Here is a 17,502-nt window from a genome sequence, read left to right on the forward strand (position 1 = left end):
GCATGTATTCCTTCTCAAGGAGCAGGCCTCAAATTCAATCATAAAGTTGTAGGTTGCCCTTGAAAAAGTCATGTCACTGTTGCACTGTTGGACATTGTGGTGTTTGAAAGAAAGTGGCCCCCAAAGGGAATGGCACTATTAGGAGGTGTGGCACTATTGTTGGTGTAGGTATGATCTTGTTAGAGGAAGTGTGTCACTGTGTATAGCTGGAATGTTTCTCAATCCCGCCCACCTCGTGTTCTGGACAAATCTCTCCTGCCCATGGTTCTGAAGACACTTATAAAATAATCACTCAGAGGCTTATATTAATTACAAACTGTATGGCCTGTGGCTTCAGCTTCTTGCTAGCTAACTCTTTCATCTTAAATTAACCCATTTCTATTCATCTGTATGTTGCCATGTGGCCATGATGTTACCAGTTTGCTAGCATCTTGTTGCTCCTTTGGCGGTGGCTGGCATCTCTCCAGACTCCACCCTTCTTCTCTCTGTATCTCTGCTTGGATTTCCCACCTGGCTATAAGCTTTCTGCCATAGGCCAAAACAGCTTTATTTACTATCCAATGGGAGCCACACATATTCACACATACAGAAAGACATCCCACAGCAACTGTGGAGGCGGGCTGTAAGGTCTCTAATGCTCAAGCCATATTCAGTGTCTTAAACCTCTTCCTGTTGCCTGTCAGTCAAGATGTGAGAACTCTCAGCCCCTTCTCTGGGACCATATCTGTCTGCATGCTGCCTTGCTACCTACCGTGATGATAATGGACTGAACCTCTGAACTGTAAGTGAGCCATCACAATTACATGTTTCCTTTAGAAGAGTTGCCGTGGTCATGGCGTCTCCTCACAGCATAGAAACCGTTACTAAGACAGAAGTCGGTTCCTAAGGCCAGGACTAGGATATTACGGTGATAGGCCTGACCATGTTTTGTTTGAAGGAATAAGGACCTCAGGACTGTGGACTAGAAAAAAAGTTGAACACTTTAAGTGCTGCTTAATGGAGACAGTGGTGCTGAATGTGATTTGAACTGTAGGGGGCTGGCTGGAGAGTTTTCAGAGGAGAATATTAGTGTGTTGGCTTTGCAAGTGTTAAAGCTCTGGAGGGAGAGGCATCCTGACTGTCAGAAGTCAGGCTATACCTACAGTTGTGAAGGGAAGATATCCAGGATACCTACTGAAAAGTGTAAATCCCCTGGAAGTAAGTAATGCTGCTGCTGATATAATAAAGTCAGATCAGCTGAATTAGTAAATCCAGGTTTAATCTGAGCAGAGCATTCGTGGGTGGTCCCGGGGGATGAGAAGAAGCCATGAGGGAAAACCACATGGGGAAGCCTTGGACCAGATACCCTCTGGGGTTGATCTTGAGCATCTCTAGGGGAGGAGCCATCTTTGGTAGGCTTTCTAAGATGAGGTAGGGTTTGGGATGAGAGAAATGGGGTGTGGGGATTGAGATGGAGCTTCCACCAGAATATTCCAGAGTTTTTGTGTATATGGGTGCCAGAGGCTGAGGAGGAGTTTCCACCAGAACATCCCAGATTCTTTGGATATGTGGATGCTGGTTCATGTCTTGCTGCTTCCTGCGGACATGGGGTGATGTGGGGAGGGAAGCCGGGGTGTCAGTGGGCTCACACTCAGCAGGAGGTGTGGGTGGAGAAGCATCTGGTTAACTGCCATCCTGGAGACCTCAGGCACCTGTTTCTTGAGGAGGCAGAGAGACTAAAAATAGATTATTAACATGGCCCCATGTACAGGGCTAGCCACGGGAAGAATGACGTGGCTGCCGGAAGGAATGAAGCAGAGAAGTACCCTGATTGCACAGAAGAGGCCAGGATGAGTGAGCCAGACATAAGAGCAGACGTGCCTTTGAGTCCAGAGGGCTAGCACCAGCACTGATGTCCCAGGAGCCTGGGGAAATGGCACTCCAAATCGAAGAATGATGTGTTCAAGGAGTACCTGAGGTTTCCCTGGAGGTTGTGAGTGCATCCAACCTGTAAAGGTGTCAATAAGAGTTAAGAGATAATGGAACTTTTCATGAGTGAGGACTGTCAGTACTCACCTGGTTGGTATCCTCAGGGCTGTTGCAGGGGCTGGCATATCTGGAGGACCCCCTGTATGTTGGCCTTGGCATAAGCAGAGGAGTGGACATGTACAGGAACCTGCAGGTGTCTGTAAAACAACTGGAACAGATTTACACCTCGGTGTCATAGTAAAAGGCTGTGGCTTTGGGTTAAAAATTCACAGAAATTTAAGGACTCTTGAAAACTGTTTGTAGTCAGTGCTCTCTATCAGTTTATCAAAACTACATTTATCAGTCTTAAAACTCTGAACCTCTGAAGTTACATCTGAAACTGTTTTATCCTGTACCACAAAGTCTGTGAATGAGGCACACCTACCTGTCTGCACTTTTAACAGGAACTTAACTAACGAGTTACCAAGGTGCCTTGGGGTCAGGGTGTGGGAGGGCTGTTAAACTGGCAAAGCTATTAGTACCCTAGTCACTAACACCATCAGATCTGAGAAGGATAAATAAGCAGAAGGGAGACAGAATCCCAGCCACCCAGGGCAACTGTCCCAGGTTCTCCGTGGTTGTCTGGGGACAGAAGTCCAGAGGCAGTACCTGTCTTCAGCTGCCAAGCCCAGAAGATCTGACAGACTTTCCTGTGTGGTAGGAATCTGGGGATACTGACCAACCCTGATGTGGCAACATGAAGCAATTGACCCCCAGTACCCTACTGTCTCATCTGGACAGGGTCCTGGCACTGGATTAAAAAGTGCAAAGCAGTTTTTTGCTGCATGTTTGGCATTGCCACATTTAAAGCAAGCTTCCAGGTGGAAATTCTTCCATGTTCCTTGGAAGAGGAACAGGATACTGCTAGGAGCTAGCATGTCTCTTTGAGAAACTTTTTATTAAAATGCCATGTCCTCAGATCCCTGAAGTTTTTGAGGATCAGGCTATAATAACCTGTTAGGTATATCTGAATTAGACAAATATTGTTTAACTAATGAGCTAAATCTGGACATACAGTTTTCCTATTAGTTACAGCTTACCAATTTTGGCAAGAAGATTCAGTCTCTAATTTTCAGTTGTGGTCCTAAGATATAATCATAAGGCAAAACCAAGTTTTTATATTGCAAACAATTTAGTGTTGTTTAAAGTTAATATTGAGGGGTTTACTCTTATGCTATAAAATCTGGCTGTTCAGCAAAATACATCCCTGTACATGACTGCATGGAGGTGCAGCTTTAATTTAATACCTCAGTAAACCTTAAAACGATTGTTTTAAATTCTATCTTTTATAAACCTTGTTTTTAAGACAAGACAGGAATTATCACACAGAAATCTATCCTAATCCAAAAGCAACTTGGAGACATAATCTCAAATATTATTAACGTACTAGCCTTAATAATATTCTTCCTAGGGGCCCAGAAGAGGCACTACCAATGGCGGGGAACAAGCCTAGATACACCAAGCCCTTTGTTCATTCACTTCATTCCTCTATGACAAAATTCTATCTACACAGCTTCAGCTCCGTCCTCACATTCAGCTCCTCTCTGTTTCTATTTTTCCTGCCCTCATAGTTTTAGTAAGCTCCTACACTTTTGACCTCATCTTCATCCTCTGTTCCTTCGTCCTCCATCTCTCCTTCCTAGCTCCTCACTCCTAGCTCTCAGAAAACTCTATAGGAGATCTGCCTTACCCTCTACAGAGTCTCTGTCTTCTTCTCTTTTCTCTGGCCATGTGGTTCTGTGTCTCAGGAATCCTGTTCCACCTTTCACACCTCTCAGATATATAAAAACCTCCTTTGTTCTCAATCAGTTGTTCTGGAATGCCATTAGGCCTGAAGGCAAGGAAGGTATGGTCTCCACTATTCTGTTCCCTGCTAGTCCTTCAATGCTTTGTTTGGGGCTGGCCCTAGCTAAAGGGGAATTTTCAAAAGACAGATTCCCAATTCAAATGCTAAAAAGGGAGCAGGGAGCTCAGAGGCAGAAGGCTCTGCCTATGTGACCTTATCCAGGTACTGGCCCAAGCAGGATGCTCACACATACACGTTCTATTGGAATTATGAGCACAAGAAATTCATAATGAGGAGCAGCAGAATATTAAAGCTGAATAACACCAAATATTCTGTGATAAATGGCTTCCCACTTGAAAGACCCTTGGTCAGTCAAGGTGTAGCTTATTATATACAGTTGGACCCCCTGCATCATATTCTTGTGGCTGGCCACAACCTCATGTCTCCTGTTGGGGCCAGTCCATGTGGTCACCCTCACTAAACATGGTGGTGAAATCATATGACTCTCTTTAACCTTAGCTAAGATTGATATAATTACATGTCCACACGGTTGGGCTTGCCCGGCGGACCACCTAACTATTTCCGGTGTAGAATAGCCATCTCCGGGTCAGACATCTCGCGGGACTGGGACTCTGTGGCCTTAGGTGGTTGCGTAAAGCGTGCGCACAGCCATGTAATCTACACGCATGCGTGGAGTACCCACAGGAGTTCCTGTATGCATGCGCGGCCCAACCTTTAAAAAGCCGGTGCCATCTTGCATGAGTCTCTCTGTCTCTCTCTCCCCCCTTTATCTCCTCACCCACGTGTGTTTCACACAGGCCTGTCACCTCTATCCTCTTTAATAAAACTTCGTGGTCTTGTCTTTGTTCGGGACGTGTTCCTAGCGCCAAATAAATAATAACAAAGATGGCGACTGCCCTTGAGTTGTAAGGTGACGGCAGACCATGTATGTGGTCACCCTCACTAAAGATGGTGGTGAAGTCATATGACCTCTGTCTCTGATCTTATCCAAATGGTGCCTGCCCACCTGGCTGGCTGTACTTAGAGTAGTGGAAGACTGTGTGTTGTTCTTCAGAGCAGTTTCTATCTGAGTCACAAGCCTTACAGATTTTAAACCATATCCAATTTCTTAGCTGTTTTTCTTTATAATAAGGTAGAACAGCATAAAATAACTTTTTCTGTCATTACAAAATCTGAGCCCAAGCAGCTAGTGAGCATAACTGCTATTAGCAAGACACACACACAGGACACATAAATTCAGACATTCAAAACCAGTCACAAAACAAGCACACCGTAGCTACATTATTCACACATTTTATCTATACACATGAAATAGATGGGACTTTTTAACAGAGATACAAACAGGACTTCTCAAGGGGGTCGACTACAGGAGACTGTGGGGTATACAGCAGGCAACAATGAGTATTTAACAAGTCAACCCCTCAGGTGAATAACTCTGTTGGGGAGCCCTACTAGGCAAAATCTGTGGGGTCACTGTTGGTTAAGCGGTGGCACTCATGGCCATGCCAACGGAGGAGAGTGCTGGATGTATCAGTGATGGAAGAGTCACGAGCCATGGTTACTGTTAGTTATTTGGCAGTGTTCTTACCCTGAGAGGAAATGTCATGAAACACGACAGAATCCACTAACAAGAGTTTTATTAAGATAGGAAGGAGAGAGACAGACGTAAACAGGCCCGCGGAAAACACACGTGAATCAAGAAAGAAGCCAGGGAATATGGCGCCAGCTTATAAAGGCTGGGCCGTGCCTCCACACACAGGCTCATGTGGCTACTCCATGCATGCGCATAGATCACATGGTTGCACTGCGCGATTTATGCAACCATGCAAAGCCACTGGGTCTTGGTCACATGAGACGTTTTGACCCGGAAACAGCTATTTTGACCTGGAAATGACTAAGCGGAAGTGTCTAGGTCCACCAGGCATGCCCAACCGTGGGGGCATGTTGTGAATTCATATTATCCCTGACTCTTTGTTTTTTTTTTAAAAAAGAAAAAATGGTGGATGAGTGGGTATGGGGCGCTGTTTCTCTCAAAGACTGCTTCCGGCTGAATGGGGGGCGTCGGTTGGCTCTTGGGGGAAATGGGAAGGGTAGCTTCTGAAGTCCTGGGATGAAGGTGGGAGTCCTGGAATGGAGTTCTGTCATCCCTTGTTCTGCAGCTGTCCATCCTTCATGGCGTGGCTGGGAACCTTTTGTCTGACAAGACACTGATGACATAGAAAAAGCTTAGAGAAAAAGAATCATTATTATTTTATTTTTGGAGTTGACATTTATCTGAGGTAGATCTGGCCTGTCCAGATGGAGACATGTTTAAAAGGTGGATGTGATAGAATTAATGATTATTATGGTGTTTTAGTACTCTGCTTAATTTTTACCTGAGACAAGCCTTATTAGAGGTAGTTTATTTAAGGCATCTGTTTGGGTTTTTTTTTGTTTTTTGTTTTTTGTTTTTGTTAATTAGTTTAACATTTAGGAAACACAGGTGATCAGTTGTTGAGTATTGAACAATGATAGACTGTTATATCCTTACTGCCTGGATATTTCTGATGGTACTTTTGCCTCCGGTTCTGTGTGGCCATAGTTGGGAAAGGAAGGGGTGATACCTATTCCTCTGGAATTGGTGACAAGGCAGTGGATCTTGATGTCCTCTGGAGCTTGAGAGTGCAAGGCCCTGTTTGTTTTACTGTATATGAGGAGAGATTTTTCTGGGATGGAAATGAGAGAAAAGGTTTTAGATGAGACAGGTGGACCCAGTGAGGAAAGCCCTTGAGTTTAGCAGCTGTAGGAGTCATAAGAATTACCTTGAAGGGTCCATGCCACTTAGGGGTGAAAGACCCCCCGGCACCCCTATAGGAATGCTATGTTTGCAAGGCTTATAAGGGAACAAAAGACAGTTCCAGGAAATAGAATGGCCCCACCACAGCCCAGATAGCCGATAAGCATTGCCCTGTTGTGCAAACCCCCTAGCTTGTGAGGCACGTAGGGGAACAAAGGAATTCAGCTAGAAGGCAACCAGAGTAGCTGGAATTCTAGATAGGGGTTGAGTCGACACACATATCTGGTTACCAAGGAAACCCACAAACCGCCCTGAGCCTGAATCCACGCCCCATTTGATTTATGCTTATATATTCGCACCTCACTTGAATTGTCCAATCAGAGCTTTGTAACCATTCGCGCCTTGTTTAAACTATCCAATCAGAGCCCTTTGACTAATGCTTTCCCGCGCTTCTTGCTATAAAAACCCATCCCACCAACCCAGAGGCACGCTGGTCTTCCGAGAGGCTTTGTTGCCCCAGGTACCTGTGTTTGAATAAACCTCGTGCTGTTGCATCTGATCGGTGGTCGCTGCGTGCTCATTGAGCCGGGGGTCTCTCCTGAAGGGAGACCTCTCCGGGGGTCTTTCAGGGGAAAGGGGTGAAGGGCGCTGGCCTGGAAGAAAGAGAAGAACCTGATCCCCGATGTGGACTGGAGGTGGACAATGATTGTCACATGGCTGGGGTAATGACCAGTCTGCATAGCTCCATAGAATAGACCTTAGGTGACATAAGAGAGGAGTTAACAGGCTATCTGGAACAGCTGGAGGGTTGGATAAAAGACCTGGTGCTAGAACTGGCCTTCCATACATTAGTTCAAATGGAGAAATTGAAAGAGGCTATTTAGGAAGAGCCCTGAGCCTGAGAAGAGCTAGAGGCAATAATCTTGCCCAGTCGAGGTGAAGCTCCTGTGACATCTTAGTAAGAATGGTTTTTAAAGACCGGTTGGTACGTTCCACCTTTCCTGAGGATTGAGGATGGTATGGGATATGAAAATGCCAAGGGATGTTAAGAGCCTTAGCTAGTGTCAGAGAAATCTGAGAGGTGAACTCCGGGCCATTGTCAGACTGAAGGGAAGCAGGAACCCCAAACTGAGGAAAAATTTTTCGGAGAAGGAGGTCTGCAATTGTCTGAGCCCGCTTATTAGAAACCGGATATGCCTCCACCCACTTTGAAAATGAGTCCATCATCACAAGGAGATATTTAACTTTCCTGACAGTAGGCATATGGGTAAAATTGAGCTGCCAGTCAGTACCTGGAAGGGAACCTCTAGCCTGGTGGGTGGGAAAAGGCTGACTCCTGTACTTGGTATTGGGATCTGTTTTTTTGGCAGATCTCAAAAGAGGCAGTAATAGTTCTTAAGAACTGTAAGTCCTCAGGGGTTGGCTGCAGGTGAACTTCTATGAACTGAGACAGAGCAAGATTATTAGGATGAAAGAGCTGGTGTAGGTAGGAGAGAATTTGCCTAGTGTCAGGAGTTTCCTGTGATGGTGTAAGCTGTACTGTATAGATTCCCTGTGGTGGGTGAGGTGAGACTTGGCCCTGGAGGGCCACTGTCCTGGCTGCCTGGTCAGTCTGGTTGTTTCCCCTAGAGATGATAGAGCTATCGGTCAGATGAGACTGGCAGTGGACAATTCCTATAGCCTTGGGGAGGTGGGAAGCCTCCAGCATGGCCATTATTTGGCCTGAGTTAGATATGGATCCCCCTTTTTGCTGTGAGAAGGCCATGCTCCCTCCAAATAGCAGCGTGGGACAGGAGGATATGAAAAGCATATTTGGAGTCTGTGTAAACATTTAGAGATTATCCCTGTGCCAATTGGAAGGCATGGGTGAGAGCTATAAGCTCAGCCTGATGGTTAGTGGTGTGTGTGGGTAATGCCTGTGCCTCTATTACCTCAGTATCTGACACTGTGGCATAACCTACTTTACGGGTCCCTTCGTATGAAAAGGATCTGCCATCTGTGTACCAGGTATAAGTGGCCTGGGGCAATGTGCCCTCCTATATGTGTGAAGGGTGAGGTAACAGTTCCTCTAAGGTTTCAGTGCAGGAATGAGAAGGAGAATAGTCAGCATTAGGTTGAGGGAGGAGGCTTGAAATATTAAGAGGTGGACAGGTCTGGAAAGTAAATGTGGCATCCTCTAGTAATGCCACCTGGAGAGAAAGACCCGGGAAGGAGATAAAGTTTGTAAGCCTTTATAAGTTAAGAGTTGGGACAGATTATGGTGAGACAAGACAGTAATGGGTGACCCAAAGCTTAGCTTCTTTGATTCCTGAATAAGGAGCTCTGCAGCTGCTAAGGCACAGATGTAAGGTGCCCAGCCCTGACTGGGAAGGTCTAACTTCTTTGACAGATAGGCTGCAGGTGCAAAGGAGGGTCCCAGCTGATGCCCTAGAGTTCCCAGGGCAAATCCCTCTTTCTCTGCTACATAGAGGGAGAAGGGGCAGGTTAAGTCTGGAAGATGAAGTGCTGGGGCCTGAAGAAGAGCCTGCTGGAGCTTCTGGGAAGGTTTAGTGACAGGATGGAGGAGGGGCTCATTTGGTGCAGGCCCTGAGCTGCCTTGTATAAGGGGCGAGCAAGGAGAGAAAAAGATGGAACCCAAGACTGTAGGAAGCCAGCTATTCCTAAGAAAGACAGAATCTCCTGCTTAGTAGGAGACTGGATTAGACATTTTCTGTCTACAGTAATAACCTTATGGGTTGGAGTAATAGTTAGACCCAAATAGGTGACCTGGGGAGTTGACAGCTGAACTTTAGAAGGAGATACCCTGTAACCTCTGCTGGATAAGAAATTTAATAGAGCAGAGGTGTTAGTTTGGCTAACTTGTAAGGATGGGCTACAGAGTAAAATGTCATCTACATATTGTATTAGTTTAGAGCCAGGGAGAGACAGAGAAACAGGTCAGAGGCCAGAGCCTGACCAGATAGGTGTGAACAGTCCCTGTATACCTGGGGCAAGACAGTCCAGGTCAGCTGTGTAGACAGGTGAGTGTCAGGGTCAGTCCAGGTGAAAGCAAAGATATTCTGAGACTGAGGACTGAGAGGGATAGAAAAGAAGGCGTCTTTGAAATCTAGAACAGAGAAGTGAGAGGTTCCTGAAGGGATAGTGGACAGGAGAGTATAAGGGTTAGGCACTACAGGGTGGAGGGGGACCACTGCAGAGTTAATGAGCCAGAGGTCTTGAACCAGGCAGTAGGTTCCATTAGACTTTTTAACTGCAAATATGGGGGTGTTAAAAGGGGAAGAGGTTGGGCTTAGTAGCTTTTTCCTGAGAAGGTCAGAAATGATAGGCTTAAGTCCTCTTAGGTTCTGGAGTGAGAGAGGGTACCGAGCTTGGGTGATATATCTGGTAGGGTTTTGTAGCTGGATAGTAATAGGATGATGGTGTCTAGTGATAGAAGGATTTTGGGTATCTCAGACTTTTGGGTCTACCTGAGAGGCTGGCAAGGGAAAAGAATTGTTAGAGTCAGTAGAGTGAGTGGCTAGGAGAAGAAGAAGAGGAGCTGCTGGCGTGTCTGGGATGAGGCGAATGTGTGGAGCAAAAGAAATGGATGCTCCTACCTTAGCTAGAAGATCCCTTCCTGTTAAAGATACAGGGCAGCTTGGCACCACTAAGAATGTGTGTGTGAGAGGGATGCCTCTGAAGATGCAGTTGAGTGGTGGTGTCTGGTGAGGTAGGTAAGGCTGTCCCCCAACCCTGACAATAGGGAGATGAGAAAGAGAGTTAGGCCCCCAAAACTCTCTCAGGACAGAGTAGGTAGCTCCTGTGTCCAAAAGGAACGAGATGGGGTGCCCATTTACTTTTATCATTACCCTTGGTTCCCTGTGTGAGATGGGAGTGGCCGGGGCGGAAACCGGGCCTGCCAGGAGACAGGTAATAAACCTATCTCTGGCTAGAGAGCCACCCTGGGTGTTATAGTCCCAGTGTGGTTCTTGGTCAAGAACCACCTTGGCTCCTGGAGGATGTGAGGGGTTAGTCTGGTGAACCTCATCTGCATGAGTTCTAGCCTGTCCCTATACTCGCCTTCACTCCTCAGGAAGTAAATTATTAGAAAATATCATGTATATATCATGAAAGGTGAGACCATAGGATTGAGTTATATATTGAAACTGTTTAATAAAGGAAGCAGAATTAGAAGTATAAGAACCCAGCTTAGTTTCTATCTGAGAGAGTTCTGCGAGAGAGAAAGGAACATGAACCTTAATCAGTCCGTCCACACCAGCCACCTCTCCCAAAGGGAGAGCAGTGATGGGTTTGGATGGCTGGAATCCGGCACTTTAGCAGTTTGAGGATGGGTAGGAGGAGGAGTGAAAGTTGGAGCCAGAGCAGGGCCTCTGGAAACGGCCGCTGCTGAGGAAGAATCTGCTTTAGAAGAAGAAGAATCCAGAAGAGGAGCTGAAGGAACAGTCACCCTAGGAGTAGGGGTGGGAGCCGGAGGCTAGATAGGTGGAGGTTCATTAGCAGGATCTAGAGTCAGAGATTCCGGAGACAGAGAATCCTACAGTTTAGCCATAGCTAGGAGCATATGAGCAGGAGAGAAAGAATCCAGAAGAGACGGTTTAGCACTCAGAAACAAGAAAGCTATAATACAGAGCAACTCTTTCTATTTGCCTGTTTGCTGGCAGAAATTAGATAACTCCCGTAAAACATTGGGATCTAAGGAGCCTCTCAGCAGCCATTTTTTGTTATTTTTGAGAGCATATTTGGGCCATCTCTTAGTACAGAGATGGATAAAGCTTAGGAATCTTTAAGTAAGGCATTAAGCTAAGAGGTTTCAAAGTTTCAAGAAGACAGCTTAAGGGAGAGGAAGGACTGATCGGGTTGGAAGCCTTATTTCCCATGTCTGCAGCAGAAAGGCAGAAAAATAAAAAAAATAAAAAATAACAAACGTGATCCGGAGCCAAGGCCCCAGGCATCCCCAAGGCCAAGGATGGATACCAGGCACAGGCTGCTAGATGGCTCATCAGCCGAAAAGCAGGGGCCCCGCTGTGTGAAGCAAGGATTCCCCGGGAATCCGGAACAGCATCTACCACTTCATCAAGCGGGAAAAATGTGTCGTCTTCACACAGCCCAGATGCACCCAATAGCAGTGGTCCATTTGTGAGGAATATCTCAGGCTGCAGACGTGGGAGATGGCTAGAAATTAGGGCCTGCGATAGGGGCCGACTGTAGCCAATAAAGACCGTGGCTGGGTGTTTCCCCAGTTTCAAAAATACTCAGGCGCCAGACACTCAACGGTCAGTCTAATGGATTCAGGAAACCATTTTACGCTGGCCGAAAGGTGGGAGACTCACCAGTCAGAGCAGTGGTGTTGCATGGAAATTGGTGCGGCCAGGTGAATGGACAGTGGTTTATCGCGTAAGGAGCAGAGTCCCCGGTTTGTGTGGAGAAGAGTCCCGGGGGTGGGGGGCGGGGGAGACAGAGACAGAGAGACTGCACAGAGGAGGGAGAATACAGAAGGAGAGTGTGGAAAGAGAACACAGCGAGAGCATGCCCACTTTTTAGGCTGGGATGCCATTGAAGGCTGGTGACGTAATTAAGGACAGAATCCATATAGTCACTGTCTATGGAAACTGGTTGTTTTCTCTATGTAACTTTCTCATGTGCTGCCACTTAGCTCCCTAAAAAGAACAGCTGTGGGGGTCTTGCCACAGCCCACTGGCAGTGTGTTTTACATCTTTGGGCACACATACTGCCGTGGATGGTCAGGAAGATGATTTCTGTTTAAGCTGTGTAATTCTAATAATATTAGAATATTTTCCATAACTGATACAGGAAAGTAACAGTATTCTCAGTCACAAAGACAGCTAATTTTGGACTTCAGAACAAATTCAAAGCAGACTGGCTGCTCCTATAGAGAATACACAAAGATAAGTTCCAGGTGTTTGTTGCTGAATCAAGGTCAGAACTGAGCAACCTTGGTAGGCATAACCCCCTGCAGTAATTGACTTTCTGCACATAGTCCCAGCTTCAGTTTATGCTGCAGACTCAAAGTTCAGCCAATTGCTTACTTTCTGTCTGGGAACTCTCACCAACTTAGAGCTACATGCTTAGCCAAGCATTACTCACTGGTGGGTCAGCATGACCTTCCTAGCCTGAGAAAAACTGTGTGACTTTTCATGTGTTGTAAGAATGGGTCGGACCCTGAAAATGTAACATATAATTGTCTAGAGTTTGTCTGAGAAGCAAGTAGGAAGAATGAGTGTGTGAATGTGTGTGTGTGTGTGTGTGTGTGTGTGTGTGTGTGTGTGTGTGTGTGTTGTGAAAATTTGTTCCATTCAGCCAGTGGCTTTTGGGTACAAGCCCTAGGGCATGGTTTTGTCTGCATATGTGACCCCTTAAGAGCTTATAGAGAGGAGTTGAGCACTCTCTTGGGTGGTGAGGACTGTGTCAGGTGGCGTGGTGCAGCTTGTGGTTGGTCCTTAGCTCCCCTGGGCAGAACAGCAGGACTCGGCTCCTGACTGGATCAGCAGCTGCATCTTCCTTATTCTGTATCAGTGAGTGTACTATCCCCATTTTATATTTTAATAAATTCTTGAGATCCTATAACAGACTCTCGTGGCTTTATATAACATGTGTGGGTGTGTAGAGGAAGCTGAGGAGAGAGGATGAGCAGGAGAGCGAGGTTTCCATAAGGAGATTCTGAGATGTAGGTCTGTGTAAAGAGGTGGACAGAGGTTTGTAGTGATATTTTATTTGTGTACCCCAATAAAGCTTACCTGAAGATCAGAGGACAAAGCCAGCCACTATATTAAATATAGAGGTCAGGCAGACCACACTGGGAACAGAGCCAGTCATGGTGGCACATGCCTTTAATCCCAGCAGTAGTTAACTATAGAGGTCTGGAGGGCCTGTACAGACAGACAGGAAGTGATAGAGCTGGGCAGGAAAGAGGATGTGATGTAGCTAGGCAGAGAGAGGAAGTGAGATGGCAGGGCACAGAAAGGATATAGGCGTAGGTATACAGGAAGTAGCTCTCTCTTGGGCTGAGGATTTCTAGTGGTAAGAACCTGGCTGACTTCCCTGAACTCTCAGTTTTTACCCCAATATCTGGCTCCAGGTTTGTTTGTTTGTTTGTTTTATTAGTAAGACCTTTTAAGATTCATCTTACAGAGGTGAAAGTGTGTGTGTGTGTGTGTGTGCGCACACACACGCGTGCGCGCGCGCGCACACACACACACACACACACACACACACGCGCGCGCGCGCGCGCACACACGCACACACGCGCGCTGTGAGAGCAGATGTGTGCAGAGGGAGCTGGATAGATAATGAGTAGCATTGTAGAAGAGAGCTTATGTAGCTATAAAGAAAAGAGATGGAACTGTATATGAAAATACATTTGTATGTAGGAAGAGATGTGGCTGTATGGTGAGAGATCTATGTAAATGAGATGTCTAGCTGTGGCTGTGTGGAGATTTGTAGCTGTGTGGAGACAAGGAAGATGAGGAGGTATAGAAAAGAGATGTAACTGTGCAAAAGAGGTAAGAGAGTAAGAGAAATTTTCAGAGAGGATATTTTTAAGATGATGTAAAAGAGAAAGTTACCACCAGAAAGCATGTGTATTTCTTTATTTACCTGTCAGATAGATAGAAACTTATTTCTAAATACCCTCAGATAAAAAAGTTTCCTAAAGCCCTCGCTACTCTGCGGTCTTCTATTTCACAACCCTGGAGCAGTTCTCAGGAGCTGGCCTTCCCCAGACTACTTTATTCTGACCCCTGGTTAGGGATTTGAACCCAGCTGAATAAAATCACTGACGGCATTTCTCCCCCAACAGCCTGTTAGCACCTTCCAGCACTCCAAAAGATAGCCAACAGAGAAGCTTCCAACCAGTCTCAGCTTGATTTGTCTATGTCCTGTAAATATGATGTCTGGCATCTCCAGCAGTCTGTCTTACCATTTGGTTCTGGTGCACAAGTCAAAGGCAATGCCAGCCTGTATTGATTGGGGGCCTCTGAGACAGCTCATAGGGAGCTTAATCACCTAGCACTAGGATTTCCATCTAAAAACCTGTTTTCTGGGAATAGCATTATCCACCCCATGCAAAATACTGCCATTAAACCTTTCTAAAGTTAAATATTTTAGTTAAAAGGAGAAAAAAACTACTACTTCATAAGTTTTTTTTTTTTTTTTAAGATAAGGTCTTAATATGCATCATTGGCTGACCTAGAATGCTATGTAGACCAGGCTGGCCTCAAACTCAGAGGTCTGCCTGCCTCTGCCTCCTGATTGCTGGGATTAAAGTAGTGTGCTACCATCCCTTGCCAAGCAGTGGGTTTCTAGGAGCCTTTTCCCCCATATATCCTTAGTTTTTGTTAACTCTTCACTCCCCCATCTTCACTTAAACCTTTCCTGTTTACCACACCCCCATTTTTATATCACATTCTTAACAAACTAGAAACGGGTACCTAGTTTATGCAGTAAGTCAAACTAGACCCAAAAATATATTTATAAAAAAGCAACGACTTAGCAAGCTGAGGAAAACACTTGTTCTCTTGGAGTTTAGGCCTTCTCACATTTGAAATGAGGGCAATACTGTGTTCGGTTTTCAGGGTGCCTGGCATTCTCACCAGCGAGTTCTGAAGTCTTAGAACCTGCCCTTTGTGGATAGACATGTATTTCTGCAAGTGTTGTGTGGCAGTAGAATACGGACACTAAAAGGCATTTAGGGATGGAATATACCTCTCATATCAAAGTACCAAATCCTTTCTCTGGCCCCAGAGGCCAGAGGGCTCCACTGGTAGGCAGAAGTGGGAAGGAGGGAAGGATGAAGAACTGAAGCCACCATCTGTGCAAACGCCCCATTTGGGACTGTGGGGTCAGGCCCTGCTTCCATCCTGTTCTGGGGAGCCTTTAGGCTGTGTCCTATGCTGGACACACAGATGAAGGCGTGCAGAAATGTGTCTGTTTGCCCTGCCAGCCTTTATTGGAGCTACTCCCATGTGGGATACATCCTAGCAAGCAGCACCTCTGCAAGCCTGCTCTCATTCCCATCAGGGCTTTCCTTAATCTGGGCTTCTACCCACTTATGGACTGTTACAGCTGGTCCACTTATTTAAGTACAGAAATGCTACAGTCCTAGCTGGTAACTAAGGAGTGTCTGTTCCCACCCTAATAATGTTCTAGATCCAGACAGGACATCCTGAGGGGTTACCTGCTTGAATTCCGAAAGCTCTCAGCTCTATTCATTTCCCAGAATGGGGCCAGGCCCTCCACAGGAAGTGGTCATTCTGGACCCCCGTGGGAAAATGCCAGCCTGGTTTACTAAAGTGATATTTATTCACTTACCTCAGGGATCCTCTGTAATAATGCTACAGAAATAGAGCTTACTTCTCCCCCTTCCTCCAACTATAAGACAATTAAAGCAGAACTAGTGTGAGATGTTTGAAATATCCTCACCAAAAATCAGATGCCTCCATATGGGGCCGTTGTTCATTTATACCTGTGATTATCACATAGTTTCAGTCACAGCAAAACTCAGTTTTTATGTATGTGTGTGTGTGTGTGTGGGGGGGTAATGTGCACTTGTGTGTGCCAGTGTACATTCTGAGTCCACAGGGAGGTCAGAGGGTAGCATCAAGTTCCCTCTTGTATCACTCCGCGCCTTTTTTTCTTTGAGGAAGGGTCTCTCATTGAATCCAGAGCTGGTGGGTTTTGTTGTTGTTGTTGTTGTTGTTGTTGTTGTTGTTAGGCTGTAAGCCTCCAAGCCTCCTTGGTCCTCCTGCCTCCTTTTCCCTCAATGCTGGGGCATTATGTGATGGTTAGGTTTTTGTTTTCCCAATTTGACAAAGCTACAGTCATCTGGAAAGAGGGATCTTGGGTGAGGATTGCCTCCATCAGATCTGAGGGGTCTTAAAAATTCATGAATAATGTGGTGGGCCAGCCCACAGTAGGTGGCACCACCCCTGGGCAGACAGTCCTGGGCTGTATAAGAAAGGTAACAAGCAAGCCAGGGGGCTGGGGACAAATTAGTAAGCACTGTGTCTCCATGATTTCTGTTCTGCTCCTGTTTGCATTCTTGCCCCAACTTCCCTTAGTGATCAGCTGTGATCAAGACATGTTAACCCTTCCTCCCTCAGTTGGTTTTGGTTAGTGTTTATCAGCAGCAGAAAACCAACTAGGACACACCACAAGTATTGTATCTCATTAGGATCCAGCTGTCAAGATGAAGCCAACTTACAATGCAGGAGAGCCAGTAGTTCAGGGTCAGCCTGGGAGCCTGGATTACATAGTAAGTTGGAGACTAGCCTGGGCTGTGTGAGACCCTATTTCAATATATATGTAAACATGGAATCCAGTCTCATTAATTTCCCTACCAGGTGTCAGATAACTAGACAAAGTTCTCCAAATGGGCTGATCTCATAGTCCTGAAGAGGGAATTCCAGTAATCTGTGAGACCTCTCACCCCATAGCTGCTTTAGTTCCAGTTGCTTGCTTTATTGCCCTTTGCTTGGGGACACTTAATCCCCAGGATGCTTGAGCTTTCTGCTGAGGTCCTGAAGCTGCAATAAAAAAGTAGGGCATCCAGAACAAATTGTTAGTTTTGGGAACGTATCTGCCCATTACATCCCGGAATAAAGTCACTAATTTCTCAGATGTCATTTACTGATCTCCAAGTGACATCTGTTTATCTAGGAGGACAGTTTTTAAAACTGGGCTGTCCTTTCCTGTGCCCTGAATTAGCTGTCCTTGAACTTTGTCACGTCCTCTTCCAAAATGGAAAAGTAATCAAGAAAAGTGAAAAGGGGGCTTAGAAAACTTAGGAAAAAGCTGACCCTGAACTACTGGAACATAGTACCATCCCGTGCTTGGCTTGCTGGAGGCAGTTTAGCAACTGGATTTACCTGTCTGCAGCTTTGGCTTGATCTAATTT

General features: G+C 45.9%; 1 protein-coding gene across 3 annotated transcripts in view; it reads left to right on the forward strand.

Moving 5' to 3' along the window:
* LOC118590873 (putative mitochondrial import inner membrane translocase subunit Tim8 A-B) overlaps positions 1-17,502 on the forward strand; it is an 84,627-nt gene that overhangs the window by 44,416 nt on the left and 22,709 nt on the right. Inside the window, exon 1 of one of the 3 annotated variants that reach the window (XR_004945868.1) lies at positions 13,608-13,686. The exons of the other annotated variants lie outside the window; for them this stretch is intronic. The gene's annotated coding sequence lies outside the window, so the exon portion shown is untranslated. Of the gene's footprint in view, positions 1-13,607; positions 13,687-17,502 lie in introns of those variants that run through there. 3 annotated transcript variants of the gene reach the window in all.

The sequence above is a fragment of the Onychomys torridus genome, chromosome 9 (genome assembly GCF_903995425.1).
Source record: "Onychomys torridus chromosome 9, mOncTor1.1, whole genome shotgun sequence".
Lineage (NCBI taxonomy): Eukaryota > Metazoa > Chordata > Mammalia > Rodentia > Cricetidae > Onychomys > Onychomys torridus.